The following is a 14,232-nucleotide window of genomic DNA, read 5'->3' as shown; positions in this document are numbered from 1 at the left end:
TGCTGCTGTCAATGAGGCAGGTATGTGCTGCTGTCAATGAGGCAGGTATGTGCTGCTGTCAATGAGGCAGGGATGTGCTGCTGTCAGTGAAGCAGGGATGTGCTGCTGTCAGCAAGGCAGTGATCTGCTGCCCACTATCTCCCTATCACCCCTGCCTGAGTCACACACTTTCCCTGTCCCCCCTGCCCCAGTTACCCACTATCTCCCAGTCACCGCTGCCTCAGTTAACCACTATACCTGCGACCCCTGCCTCAGTCACCCACTATACCAGTCACCCCTGCCTCAGTCAACCACTATCTCCATATCACCCCTGCCTCAGTCACCCACTATCCCTGTCACCCCTGCCTCAGTCTCCTACTGTCCCTGTCACCCCTGCCACAGTCATCCACTATATCCCTATCACCCCTGCCTTAGTCACTGACTATCTCCCAGTCACCCCGGCCTCAGTCACCCACTATCTCCCACTCATACATGCTTCAGTCACCCACTATCTCCCAGTCATCCCTGCCTCAGTCACCTACTGACACCAGTGCAGACATTTCTGCTGCGGCCTCTCCACTCTCCAGCGTGAACGTCCTGACGACTGAGGAAATCCGCTTCCCAGTTGAGGACTCCGGGAATGAACACTGCCGATATTGCTGGCAGATGACGTTCTACCCAACTGAGGATTTTTGATACTTCCAGCTTTGCTATGCAATTTCGAGTGCCGCCTTGATGATTTGTGTACACTACCGTGGTGGCGTTGTCCGATTGTACTTGAACAGGCCTGCAAGGTGATATCTAATTAGCACACAGGTAAGGAATTAAGAAAATCTTTATTTAAGGGTGAAGATGTTTCTCACAAAATCGTTGCCCCAATGCATCATTGAAATTCAAGCTGGAAAGATGATTTTAATATATCACTTGTACATTTTGTATTGCTCTTCTGGTGACAATGTAGTTTGTTTTTGTCAATTACCCTTTTAATAATAGGGTAAAGAAAATTAAGTGGATTTTTTAAAGAAAACTATACTGTCAATATACTATTAAAACAAATTAAAATGGTAAAAGTTATTGTACTTTAAGTAAAAATAAAAGAGCAAAAATATCAATCCCAGTTTTGATTACTTAAATTAACAAAAAAAAATGCATATAGCAGAGGATAGTTTCAATCTGCCTACCTCTGGGTTATGTGCCCAGCATGCTTCCATTGCTGTACTCTGCTGCACATGTAAGTGCAATAGATCCTGAAGCACTCACTCATCATGGGAAAGTACCAATGTGTTTCTTCGTTGGTTGATGGAAGAAACATCTTACAAAAACTCTCCAGATTATTGACTTTTTAAAGTTTTTCTAGGAAACGTTTTAGATGAATGCTTATTAGCCTTTGTCAGTATGGACTTTTGCAAAGTGTCTCTGTGGCGAAATCAGTTAGTGTGTACGGCTATAAACCAAAAGGTTGGTGGTTCAATCCCACCCAGGGACGTAATTGACCTTGTTATCAGATTTTGGTAATCTTTAAGTAGACAAGTCAAAATTTTAAACCCCCTCTTATGGTGTAGGGTACCTGGCCTTCTCTGATGTAATCAGAGTTAGATTTGATTCAGTGATTTTATAAAAACAGCTAGGAAGCACAATTTAGCAGTGGGTTGCAGAGAAAAAGAAATATGCTGGCAAAAAAATCCAATCGAGTGATTAAACAGCTCTTAATTTTCTGGCTTTATTTTTATGCTAACAAATTTGTTCTCTGAAAAGTGTCCACAAAGCCAAGTCTCTGATTAACACCTTTGTAAGGATGGTTTTTCACCTATTACTAAATTAAATTTGCTTCATTGGAAAGGCAGCAAGATGCATCCTCATTTCAATGTCTACTGAAATAATACGGGTTGACACCAGGAAACATTAACGCCACTGCATCCTTGCTGCTTTCTCATGTGGAAGTCTGTTTAATGTGAAAACAAGGTGATATCTAATTAGCACACAGGTAAGGAATTAAGAAAATCTTTATTTAAGGGTGAAGATGTTGCTAACAAAATCGTTGCCCCAATGCATCATTGAAATTCAAGCTGGAAAGATGATTTTAATATATCACTTGTACATTTTGTATTGCTCTTCTGGTGACAATGTAGTTTGTTTTTTGTCAATTACCATTTTACTAATAGGGTAAAGAAAATTAAGTGGATTTTTGAAAGAAAACAATACTGTCAATATACTATTAAAACAAATTAAAATGGTAAAAGTTATATTACTTTAAGTAAAAATAAAAGAACCAAAATATCAATCCCAGTTTTGGATTACTTTAATTAACAAAAAAAAAATGCATATAGCAGAGGATAGTTTCAATCTGCCTACCTCTGGGTTATGGGCCCAGCATGCTTCCATTGCAGTACTCTGCTGCACATGTAAGTGCAAGAGAACCTGAAGCACTCACTCATCATGGAAAAGTACCAATGTGTTTCTTCGTTGGTTGATGGAAGAAACATCTTACAAAAACTCTCCAGATTATTGACTTTTTAAAGTTTTTCTAGGAAACGTTCTAGATAAATGCTTATTAGCCTTTGTCAGTATGTACTTTTTGCAAAGTGTCTCTGTGGCGCAATCGGTTAGTGTGTTCGGCTATTAACCAAAAGGTTGGTGGTTCAATCCCACCCAGGGACGTAATTGACCTTGTGATCAGATTTTGGTGATCTTTAAGTAGACAAGTCAAAATTTCAAACCCCCTGTTATGGTGTAGGGTACCTGGCCTTCTCTGATGTAATCAGAGTTAGATTTGATTCAGTGATTTTATAAAAACAGCTAGGAAGCACAATTTAGCAGTGGGTTGCAGAGAAAAAGAAATATGCTGGCAAAAAAATCCAATTGAGTGATTAAACAGCTCTTCATTTTCTGGCTTTACTTTTATGCTAACAAAGTTGTTCTCTGAAAAGTGTCCACAAAGCCAAGTCTCTGATTAACACCTTTGTAGGGATGGTTTTTCACCTATTACTAAATTAAACTTGCTTCATTGGAAAGGCAGCAAGAAACACTAGACTAATTGGAGGTGCGCCCTAAAGCAAATTACAATGTTAGGATTAGGGGGTTCGGAAAGACCTCTAGTGTATACTGTCACGATCCGGGTATCTGGACGCCATAACTTACCTTTCAGATGCCTCCTAAGGCTGGCTCAGCGCTCCAGGACCGGATCCCATCTGTTATTCTGATGTCCCCATTCCTGCCTCCTCTCCTGTCACTCTGAGACGCTGTCACAGCGGCGCCATGTTACATCTTGAATGGCATCTCCCGCGGCCTCCGCCGCCATCCCTGAGTTTCTGCATGCAGGATGTCAGAGTGGCGCTTATGTCAGCCGCGGCCTCCGCTGTTGCCCGCGTGGTTCAAATGTGCACTCATCAGTCTGGCGTCTCCTGTTTACTGTGGCCGGCGCCGCCATTGCTGTTAAAGTTCCCACATGGATTATCAAACCAATCTTCCCTCCAAGTGTCTGCATGGGCGCAGCCATGTTGGATTCTGTCACCTGTTCATTTCCACCAATCCGCTGTTTCCATTGTAATCTGCATAATTGCCTAGCCAATCCCTTCCTTGCTGCAGGTATAAGTATTCTGTGCCTGAGCAAGGAAGGCGTCAGTGATTTGGTTGTCAAACCTAGTTCCAGTTTGTCTCTCTCCCGTGGTTGTTTTCCAGGTTCCAGTTACCATCTCCAAACCTCCACTAAAGAGACCCGCTCTAGTCTACCACCTGCGGTGCAGCCTGACTCTCCAGTCCTCTGGGACTCATCTGTTTCCAGTTACAGATTTACCTGCTTCCAGCCTAGCTTCCAGCAGAGATCAGCTCTTCTTAAAGTGCCGGTATCATTTCCGCAGATTACCACTCACCACCGGCACTATTATTTCACCGCTCTCAAACGCCATATATCAATCATATTTCATCGCTCTCAAGCTTCATTTATTATTTGGCTGGTTCCATCCAGCAATCCACTCCGTGCTTACATCAGTTTGGTTTCAGCCAGTACCCACAGCAGCCATTTTATCCACAGCAGCCCAGCTTTTCCTGGAACACCAGCTAGTATGATCCTGGGCTATCTCCATTGCTACAGTCGGGCCTGGTAAGGACTTTCCAACTAGAAGATAATAAGAACTGTCTCATACTACCAGAGCCCTGTGGTCCTTGTCCTCCTGTAGTACCCAGGAACTGTATTATTTCTCTGCTGATTTTATGTTTCTCTTTTATTACTGCTGTGATGCATGGAGTTTGTCAAAATAAACATCATTGACTTTTATCCTGGTTGTCGTGGGCACGCCTTCGGGCAATTCTTCTACATTTAACTTACATGTCCAGGGGTCTGATACAACCTCCCAGGTTCCACTACACCTCAGCCCCTACAACTGAGGCTGCCTCCAGTCAGCTCAGGCCCTCAGTTGTGACATATACACTGTATATACATTTTAAGATAGGAAGGTACAAATTACATATTCACATTGCATCTATGGGCTGGATTCAAATGTCCCTTTCCTCCCTCAATCGTGCCCGTCAGCAGCTATTCTATTCTATATAAGGAGCCACGAGTCGCCACCATTTTCACTTGTGCATTGGAGATGATAGGGAGAGGACGTGCAGCGTTTTCTCAGTTTCTGTGTTCAGTGTGCTGCAAATATCTGTGCTCAGTGTGCTTGCAAATATCTGTGCTCAGTGTGCTGAAAATATCTACGTTCTCTGCCTGAAAAATGCTCCATATCTGTGCTGCATTGTATTATATAGTATGAGGACAGGGCAGAATTTTGCTGACCACCAGTATATAATATATAGCAGTACGGTACAGTAGGCCACTGCTCTACCTACCTCTGTGTCGTCAAGTATACTATCCATCCATACCTGTGGTGTATTTTAGTAGTTGTGCGCAGTATATATAGTAGGAGGACAGGGCAGAATTTTGCTGACCACCAGTATATCATATATAGCAATACGGTACAGTAGGCCACTGCTCTACCTACCTCTGTCGTCAAGTATACTATCCATCCATACCTGTGGTGTATTTTAGTAGTTGTGCGCACTATATATAGTAGGAGGACAGTGCAAAATTTTGCTGACCACCAGACTTCTACTTAAGTCCAATGGTGTAGGATGTGCAAAGCTGTTTGGCTGTGCATTTATTGATCTAAGCATGCATTTTTATCAAAGCGTGATAAAATTGACACAACGCAGCGTTCAATCAGCGTTAATTTATCTTCAGCTGATATCGATTGTGAATTGACGTTTCTTCTCTTCTTGTCACCTACAGGTAATTACAATTGACTACAACCACCAATCTATTCTGCTGCACTATATCTATATATGCAAAGCTAATTCTGCTGGGTAATTACAATTGACTACAACCACCAATCTATTCTGCTGCACTATATCTATATATGCAAAGCTAATTCTGCTGGGTAATGCAAATTGAAACATTATTGCATAGTATGTTATTTTGAAGTACTTTTTTAAAGTTTTGAATGATATAGACCCAGTTTAATCTTTGTGGAATGCCTGGTTGTTGTTTTTAAGGTAATTTATTGCCTGGCATTTGAGGGGGTGGGGTGTGGTTACAGATTTCAATTATTGGTTTCACTTGTAATAGTCTTCTACTAAAGTCCAATGGTGTAGGCTGTGCAAAGCCATTTGGCTGTGCATTTATTGATCTAAGCGTGCATTTTTATAAAAGCGTGATAAAATTGACACATAACAGCAGTGTTCAATTAGCGTTCAATCGAAGTGAAAAAAGAAGGAAAACAGAAGCACACCAATCTAACAAAACAAAGAAAACTGAAGAACTAATAACAAATGTGAGTCACTTACTCCTCAGATCACTCACCTCCTGATTGTTGCATCTGATTACATAGCACAGAACTACCTTACTTGGACATTTCATAAACCATCCATTTCACCTACAAATGCCTGTATCTGTATTATTGTAATTTTGTTTTTTAAGCACAGCTGCACCAATGCAATTTTACCTGCAAACACTTAAAACATCTAACATAATTACCATTGCTTCTTAAACCTCTCACAATCCTTTCATTTCTTACACTCCAAATACATTTCTGCACCCACTTTATCTACGCTTTTGACTCATTTCATACTAAATCTACACCCCTTGAGCCTACACTGCTTTTCTCACCTGCATTTCTACAATTCTTCTGCTCGGATTCCCTTACAGTCTCCTCTCCTACTTCCACTTTCCCTCAACCTATTTACCTACTTAACACTATGTGAATGCTTTCTTATACTCCCCACATCACTCAGTGTCTACCTAATAATGTATCTTTATCCTTCCCCCCTAGTCTCCTCCACCTCCTCCTCTGTCTCCCCTCCATCCCTCTGTTTCCTTCCCCCACCTTTCCTGTTACCCCACTTTCATTCACCTCTGCCCCATGGTCCTGCTACCCCACAACTCAGCCCTGCTCCCTCTCTCCCTTCCCTGTCACCTCCCCACACCCCATCCACATCACACTGACCTCCCTCCCTGCCCACCTCCTGCAGTTTCCCCTCCTATCTCAGGCACCCGTACCATCACTACTCTCTCATCCCTGCCCTCAAAGTTAATCCCACCTCATCGCTACAGCAACCCTGAAAATCTAATTCACATCTCTCCCACAAACTCATACCCCCTATCCTGTGCCCTCTGGAATGCCAGATCCGTTTGTAACAAACTGGTCCCCACTCATGACCTTTTCATTTCCAACTCCCTACACCTACTAGCCATTACTGAAACTTGGATTACGCCCTCTGACACTACTTCTGCTGCTGCTCTCTCTGCTGGGGGCCTTACATTCACACACACCCCCCGACCTGGGGGTCGCCATGGGGGTGGTGTTGGGGTCCTTTTACCTTCTAGTTACTCCTACCAACTCATACCACCAGAACCATCCCTTATATTATCTACATTTGAGGTCCACTCCATATGTCTCTTCCAACCAGTCCATCTTAGAGTAGCTGTCATTTACCGCCCCCCTGGCACTGCTTCCAAATTCATCGACAACTTTGCTTCCTGGCTTCCTCACTTCCTCTCTTCTGACATTCCCACCATTATCCTAGGCGATTTCAACATCCCTATTGACATCCCCACACAATCCCCTGCCTCTAAACTCCTTAACCTCACCTCTTCACTTGGTCTCTCCCAGTGGACCTCCTCACCCTCCCATGTGAATGGGAGCTCACTGGATCTGGTCTTCACTCACCGCTGTGATATTTCTGATTTCTCCAACTCCCCATTTCCCCTCTCTGACCACCACCTGCTCTCCTTCAACCTCTCTCGACTTCCCCATCTCAACCTCCTAAGGCTACCATCACTAAGCGTAACATTGAAGCTATTGACACCACATTCCTTTCCTCCCTGTTTGACTCACTTCTCTCTCCTATTCTCTCTCTCTCTCATGCCCTGAACAAGCCACTTCCACATACAATGCTTCCCTTACTTCTGCTCTTGACTCTGTTGCTCCACCAACCACTGTTCACCCTCGCAAATTAACACCTCAACCCTGGCACACCAAATGCACCAGATATCTGCAAAAATGCTCACGTACTGCTGAGCGACACTGGAGGAAATCACGCTCTAAGGCAGACTTCCTCCATTTCAAACTTATGCTCTCATCCTTCAGTGCTGCCCTTTCTCTTGCTAAACAGTCATACTTCAAGAACCTCATCTCCTCCCAGTCTTCCAACCCCCGGCGCCTCTTTGCCACTCTCAACTCACTCCTCTGCCCACCTCCACCTCATCTCCCTTCCTCACTCTCTGCTCTTGACTTTGCCACTTACTTCACATCCAAAATTGACTCCATACGTCAGGACATCACATCACACCAGACTATCAGAAACCAGCCTTCTCCCATCCCTTACCAACCCTCCCCATCCCTCGCACCAACTCTGTCATCTTTCTCCCATGCATCTGGAGAGGAAGTCATGGCCCTCATTCGTTCCTGTTCCCTCACCACCTCCCCACTTGACCCTAACCCCCCCGCCTCCTCTGCCACATCTCTTCTTCTGCTTGTTCACATCTTTCCCACCTTCTCAATCTCTCCCTCTCATCAGGCACTGTCCCCTCTGCCTTCAAGCACGCTCTCATCTCTCCTATTCTTAAAAAACCTACCCTTGATCCAAACTCTCTCTTTAACTACCGACCCATCTCTCTTCTCCCTTTTGCCTCCAAACTCCTTGAGCGTATTGTCTACAACCGCCTTACTTCCTTTCTTTCCTCACACTCACTGCTTGACCCATTCCAGTCTGGCTTCCGTCCTCTCCACTCCACTGAAACTGCCCTTACAAAAGTATGCAATGACCTCCATGCTGCTAAATCTAAGGGACACTACTCTCTACTTATTCTACTTGATCTCTCTGCTGCTTTTGACACTGTGGACCATCCTCTCCTACTGCAAATCCTTCACTCCATTGGTCTGCGTAACACTGCCCTCTCTTGGTTGTCGTCCTACCTTTCTGACCGTTCATTCTCTGTCTCCTCTCATGACTCCACCTCCCCCTCACTTCCACTAACTGTAGGGGTACCCCAAGGTTCTGTCCTTGGTCCTCTTCTCTCTCTATACGTCCTCACTAGGTAAGCTCATTAGTTCTTTTGGTTTCCAATATCATCTCTATGCTGATGACACTCAAATCTATCTTTCCTCTCCAGACCTCTCCCCTACTCTCCTCACTCGTATCTCCAACTGTCTCTGCTATCTCTTCCTGGATGTCCCAGCTCTTTCTTAAACTTAACATGTCTAAGACCGAGCTGATCATCTTCCCTCCCTCCCGCATAACCTCACCTCCTACAATCTCATTATCTATTGATGGCACTACTATCTCCTCTACCCCCAAAGTGCGCTGTCTTGGAGTAATCCTTGACTCCTCCCTCTCCTTCAAACCACACATTCAGCACCTCTCACAAACCTGCCGTTTTCATCTAAAAAATATTTCCAGGATCAGACCCTTTCTGACCCAGGATGCTACTAAGACTCTTATCCACTCACTGGTCATCTCCAGACTGGACTACTGTAATCTCCTCCTGACTGGCATTCCTGACAAATACCTCTCTCCACTCCAATCTATCCTCAATGCTGCTGCCCGGCTAATTTTCCTCACCAAATGCACTACGTCCACCTCTCCTCTCTTACTAGTCCTTCACTGGCTCCCCTTCCCTTTCAGAATCCATTTCAAGCTTCTCACACTTGCTTACAAAACCCTCACCCACTCCTCTCCCATCTACATCTCTGATCTTATCTCGCTTTACACTCCCACCCGTCCTCTTCGCTCTGCTAATGCACGCCGACTCTCCTGCCTACGGATTACTTCCTCCCACTCCTACCTCCAAGATTTTTCACGTGCTGCACCACTTCTCTGGAATTCCCTACCTCTCCCCCTCAGACTCTCCACCTCTCTACAAAACTTCAAATGGGCTCTCAAGACCCACTTCTTCACCAAACCCAGCCAAATCTCATCCTAAACCTCTGTTCCACGCTCTCTATGTACCCCATCTGTCTCACCCCTGTCTGTCTACCCCTCCCCTTTAGAATGTAAGCTCTCATGAGCAGGGCCCTCTTCCCTCATGTGCTTACTCTTTTCTTACTTTAATAATCTTCAGCTGCACCAAATCCAGCAGTCTTCTGCCACCTGATACTTATTCCAGTGTCATCTGCTGATGTAGCTATGTTTATTTACCCTGTACTTGTCCTATATTGTCATCAACTGTAAGTTGCTGTTTTCCTGTTTGATTATTTGTTTATGTACTCTGTAATTTGGTGCTGCGGAACCCTTGTGGCGCCATATAAATAAAGGATAATAATAATAAATAATATATTATATAGCAGTACGGTACAGTAGGCCACTGCTCTACCTACCTCTGTGTCGTCAAGTATACTATCCATCCATACCTGTGGTGCATTTTAGAAAAAAAAACATATCTCGGCAGAGCAATCTATATATCCATCATTTTTCAGACAGCAACAGTGGGTATTGTAATAGTCACCCAATCCATCACTTTTATAGGGTTACATGCATCCACATGCTACAGCCTGTCTCAATAATTTTACTGTCACGGTGTGTGTGTTTGTGTTTTTATTTGGGTATTTTTTGTTGTTGTAGAACTACAGGTACCAGCGAGCCCGTTATTTCCCCGCCTGCTGGTACTTGAGGTTCTCCAAGTACCAGCAAGTGGGGGAGGCTTGCTGGGCCTTGTAGTTCCACAACAAAAAAACAATATTCTTTTTTTACACATATGGCTATCAGCCCGGCACCCACCACACAGGGGTGCTGGGGACAGCCTCGGGCTTCACCCCTGGCCCTTGGGTGCCTCGAGGGGAGGAACCTCTTGATTTAAGGGATCCCCACTCCTCCAGGGAACCCCGGCCAGGGGTGACTAGTTGGAGGGGTAATGCCAGGGCCGCAGGGACCTACATAAAAGTGTCCCCTGGCTGTGGCATTATCTCTCTGGCTAGTGGAGCCCGGTGCTGGTTTTAAAAATATGGGGGACCCCTACATCTTTTGTCCCACGTATTTTTTGGAACCAGGACCCGTCTAAGAGCCCGGTGCTGGTTGTCTAAATACGGGGAACCTCTGTCCAATTTTTCCCCAAGTATTTAAATAACCAGGACCGGCTCAAAGAGGCTGGTTATACTAAGGAGGGGGGACCGCACACATTTTTTTTAACCCATTCAGACCCTTCTCCTTTAAGTTAATGGAAGCCCTGGACAACAAAATTGCATTCATGTCCTCCTCCCTCACCCTTCCCAGTCCCAAACACTCATTTTTTTTCTTTAAAAATTTATAATATATCACAAGAACAATGAGCAGGCAGGCAGCGGGCATTGGCGGCATCGGACTGATATAGAAATTAGTGGTGGAGGGCTGGGTCAGTTGATTGTGGGAGAGTTTGTAAGCCATTGGCGGTGGCAGTGGGTATCGGCTCAGAGGCAGTAGCGGGCATTGGCTAAGGGTCATCGGCAGGATTCGGCGGACATTATGGCTGTAGTGCCTCACTAGCCACTGACCTCACCGCACGCCACTGTGGGACAGATGTAACATGCAGAGAGAGGTAGATTTTGGGAGAAGGAATGTCCTAGCATAACTGTTAATTGCAGTGTAATACTGTAATTCAACTGTGCAGCATTTGTGGCTAAATGTCAAAGAAGCCAGTATTTACCCTGCATGCAAAACAATAAATGTATTTGCACATACCTCCAAACTAACCCAATTTTTGCAGGACAGTCACTTTTTTTGGGAATGTCCAGCTAACCCAAATAACCCCCCCCCCCAGTGTCCCATAGTCATGGGGAAGGGGGGGGTGGAAGGCTCCCTGTAGCTTGTTGCTCTGCAAATATGCACATTGTGGGTAATTCAGACCTGATCGCTAGGGTGTGTTTTTTGCATCCCTGTGATCAGGTGGTTGCCGCCTACAGCGGAAGGGAAAATTTGCTGTGCAGGTGTGTGATCACATGTGCACAAGAGCTGCACAGCTCAGCACTTACTCAGCCATTGAGGTGACGTCACAAATCCTCCCACAAAACGCCGGGTCCCTCCAGTGTTTTTCCGGACACTCCCTAGAAACATTCAGTTGCCACCCACACAAACACCCTCTTCTTGTCAATCTTCTTGTGATCTCCGGACCGTCGCACCTACGCATTGTGGCGCATACGCATGTGCAGACCTGATTGCCCGCTGGGTGAAAATAAATTGAAGCGATCTGGTCTGAATAAGCCCCAATGTCTATTCACGGGAGACAGAGGGGCTGGGGTATGGTCAGCAGCTCACAGAGCACCTATAATGACAAAAATGGGAGACATGGCTCATGATCGCGATATACCTGCGAAGGTACGCCCTCTATTGATTGACAGGCAGAGGCATTCGCATTTTCTGCGGAGCACCCGGAGAAAATGTAGGCACATGCACAGGATGGACCCTGCGTATATGCCCCCATCCTCTTCATAGTTTTTGGGGTTGGAACGAGCAGTGTGAAAACATCAATCGATGGGGGTAATTCCAAGTTGATCGCAGCAGGAATTTTGTTAGCAGTTGGGCAAAACCATGTGCACTGCATTTACGAACAGATGATTTTTTATATAAATTTTAAAATGTTAGTAAATGTGTGTTTTTTTCAACCTGGAAGCCCAACATCGATTAAGATCGATCTTAAATAGACCCCTGGGTTTTAAGGATAACCATGGTTGAGTCCAATAATTAATTCACATTGACCGAAGTTCTAATTAAGTAGTGATGTGCACCGGAAATTTTTCGGGTTTTGGGTTCGGTTCCGCGGCCGTGTTTTGGGTTCGGACGCGTTTTGGCAAAACCTCACCGACATTTTTTTGTCGGATTCGGGTGTGTTTTGGATTCGGGTGTTTTTTTCAAAAAACCCTAAAAAACAGCTTAAATCATAGAATTTGGGGGTCATTTTGATCCCATAGTATTATTAACCTCAATAACCATAATTTCCACTCATTTTCAGTCTTTTTTGAACACCTCACAATATTATTTTAATTGGTATTTGGTACCGGGGACACAGTACCTCAATCAAGTCTATAGTTGGCTCTGAAATCAGCATTAAACTGGATCCACACTTAGATTATCTGTCCAATTTTTTTTTCTAGTTGAAACAAAATTATGCTAATATGTGGCAGCAAATGACAATTGACCATTTGCTCCCAAACACTGGAAAACATCCAAAAATGGTCATTTAGATAAATTGGTTAAATCCATTTCATTTAGCTAATTTATCCAAACTACCTTTATTGTATCTTTGTGGGTGAATGATGTGTGGGTCAGTGTTGAGGGTGGTGGAGGAGATGGGTAATAGGCACAGCAGGGTGTGGACAGTCAAATAGTGTGCTTAGAGGTGCAGATAAATAGGGATATCTAATAATTCACCCACTATTCTATAGAATTATTAGATATCCCTATTTATCTGCATTACTCACCTAACACTCAGCATTTATCTACATGCTGATGCTATTCATAGCACTTAGCTTGCAAGTATTTTACCCATAAGAAGACACATTAGATGTTCCCTCTCTTTTCATTAAAGACGTCCCCAGCAACCATACTGTACTATACTACAACAGGAATAATTACTGTGGGGGATTATACCATTTGATCTGGAATAAAGGGAAAATATTGTGGAAAGAGTGCTGTAAGTGTATGATATGTAGAACTATTGCCAGGTTCTGACATTTGTCAAGTGAATTACTAATATACATTCAACTAATATTACATAGTGTCCAGTAATTCAGTATCAGACTAATTGATAAAGTCAATTTGGATCAATAATAAAGACACAACACAGGTAGCGAACCTTGATATTAATAAATGTATTTCCATTTATTATATATGGTAATTACATTATACAAACTTATTGTACTTTATCTCGTGTTTAGACAATTTTAACGAATTTATTAAAAGTAAATTTTTAAATCATCATTTGTGCGCCAGCAAAAGAGACATTCTTTTCTCTTCTCCTTTCCTGCATAACATTACTTGTCTCTGGTAGCACCCCCGAACGTCCTACAATTAATATTTAATATAACTGATGGACATTTATTGGGGCCTCTTCATACAAATATTTAGAATTTAATAGCTGGTGCAGAACACATCCCCTTCCCCCCATTCCCTGTATATCTGGATTCACCAAGGAAATGCTGATACTGACTCCAAGAAGAAAGGGAGTCTCTTCCCTATGAAGGTGAAGCCTTGTTTGGCGACGGCCTAGTTAATTTGATCTCGGCAGCTCCCGCAGGTAAGTCAACCTTCTTGCACTATGTTCCCTCTCAACGGATAAAGACGCATCATTATCTGATGCAGTCATTTCGGCCCAATAGATATGCAAGAAGTTAAGATTCCCCTTTCTTTGCAGGTAGAGGAAGAAGAAGAGGGAAGAGGTCTGTAGCCTCTTCAAGATTGCAGGAGCAGAGATTGTCCTCTGCTTCTGCCAAATCAACTGCATGACGCTAGGGCTTTCTTGCAGGAGCCCGCACCAGTGGGGGCACGTCTAAAACTCTTCAGTCAGTTCTGGATTCATTCGGACCTGGACTCGTGGGTTTTATAAATAGTGTCCCAAGGGTACAAACTGGGGTTTCAAGACGTTCCCCCTCACCGATTGTTCAAATCAGCCTTAGACAGCAGGGAGAAGGTTTTTATTCAAGCCACTTCGTGGTCCCGAAGCCGGACGGCTCAGTCAGACCAATCTGAAATCTGAAATCCCTCAATTTCTACCTAAAGAAATTCAATTTCAAGATGGAATCTCTC

The sequence above is a fragment of the Pseudophryne corroboree genome (assembly GCF_028390025.1).
Source record: "Pseudophryne corroboree isolate aPseCor3 chromosome 7 unlocalized genomic scaffold, aPseCor3.hap2 SUPER_7_unloc_4, whole genome shotgun sequence".
Taxonomy (NCBI): Eukaryota; Metazoa; Chordata; class Amphibia; order Anura; family Myobatrachidae; genus Pseudophryne; species Pseudophryne corroboree.
This window is presented reverse-complemented; position numbering follows the sequence as displayed.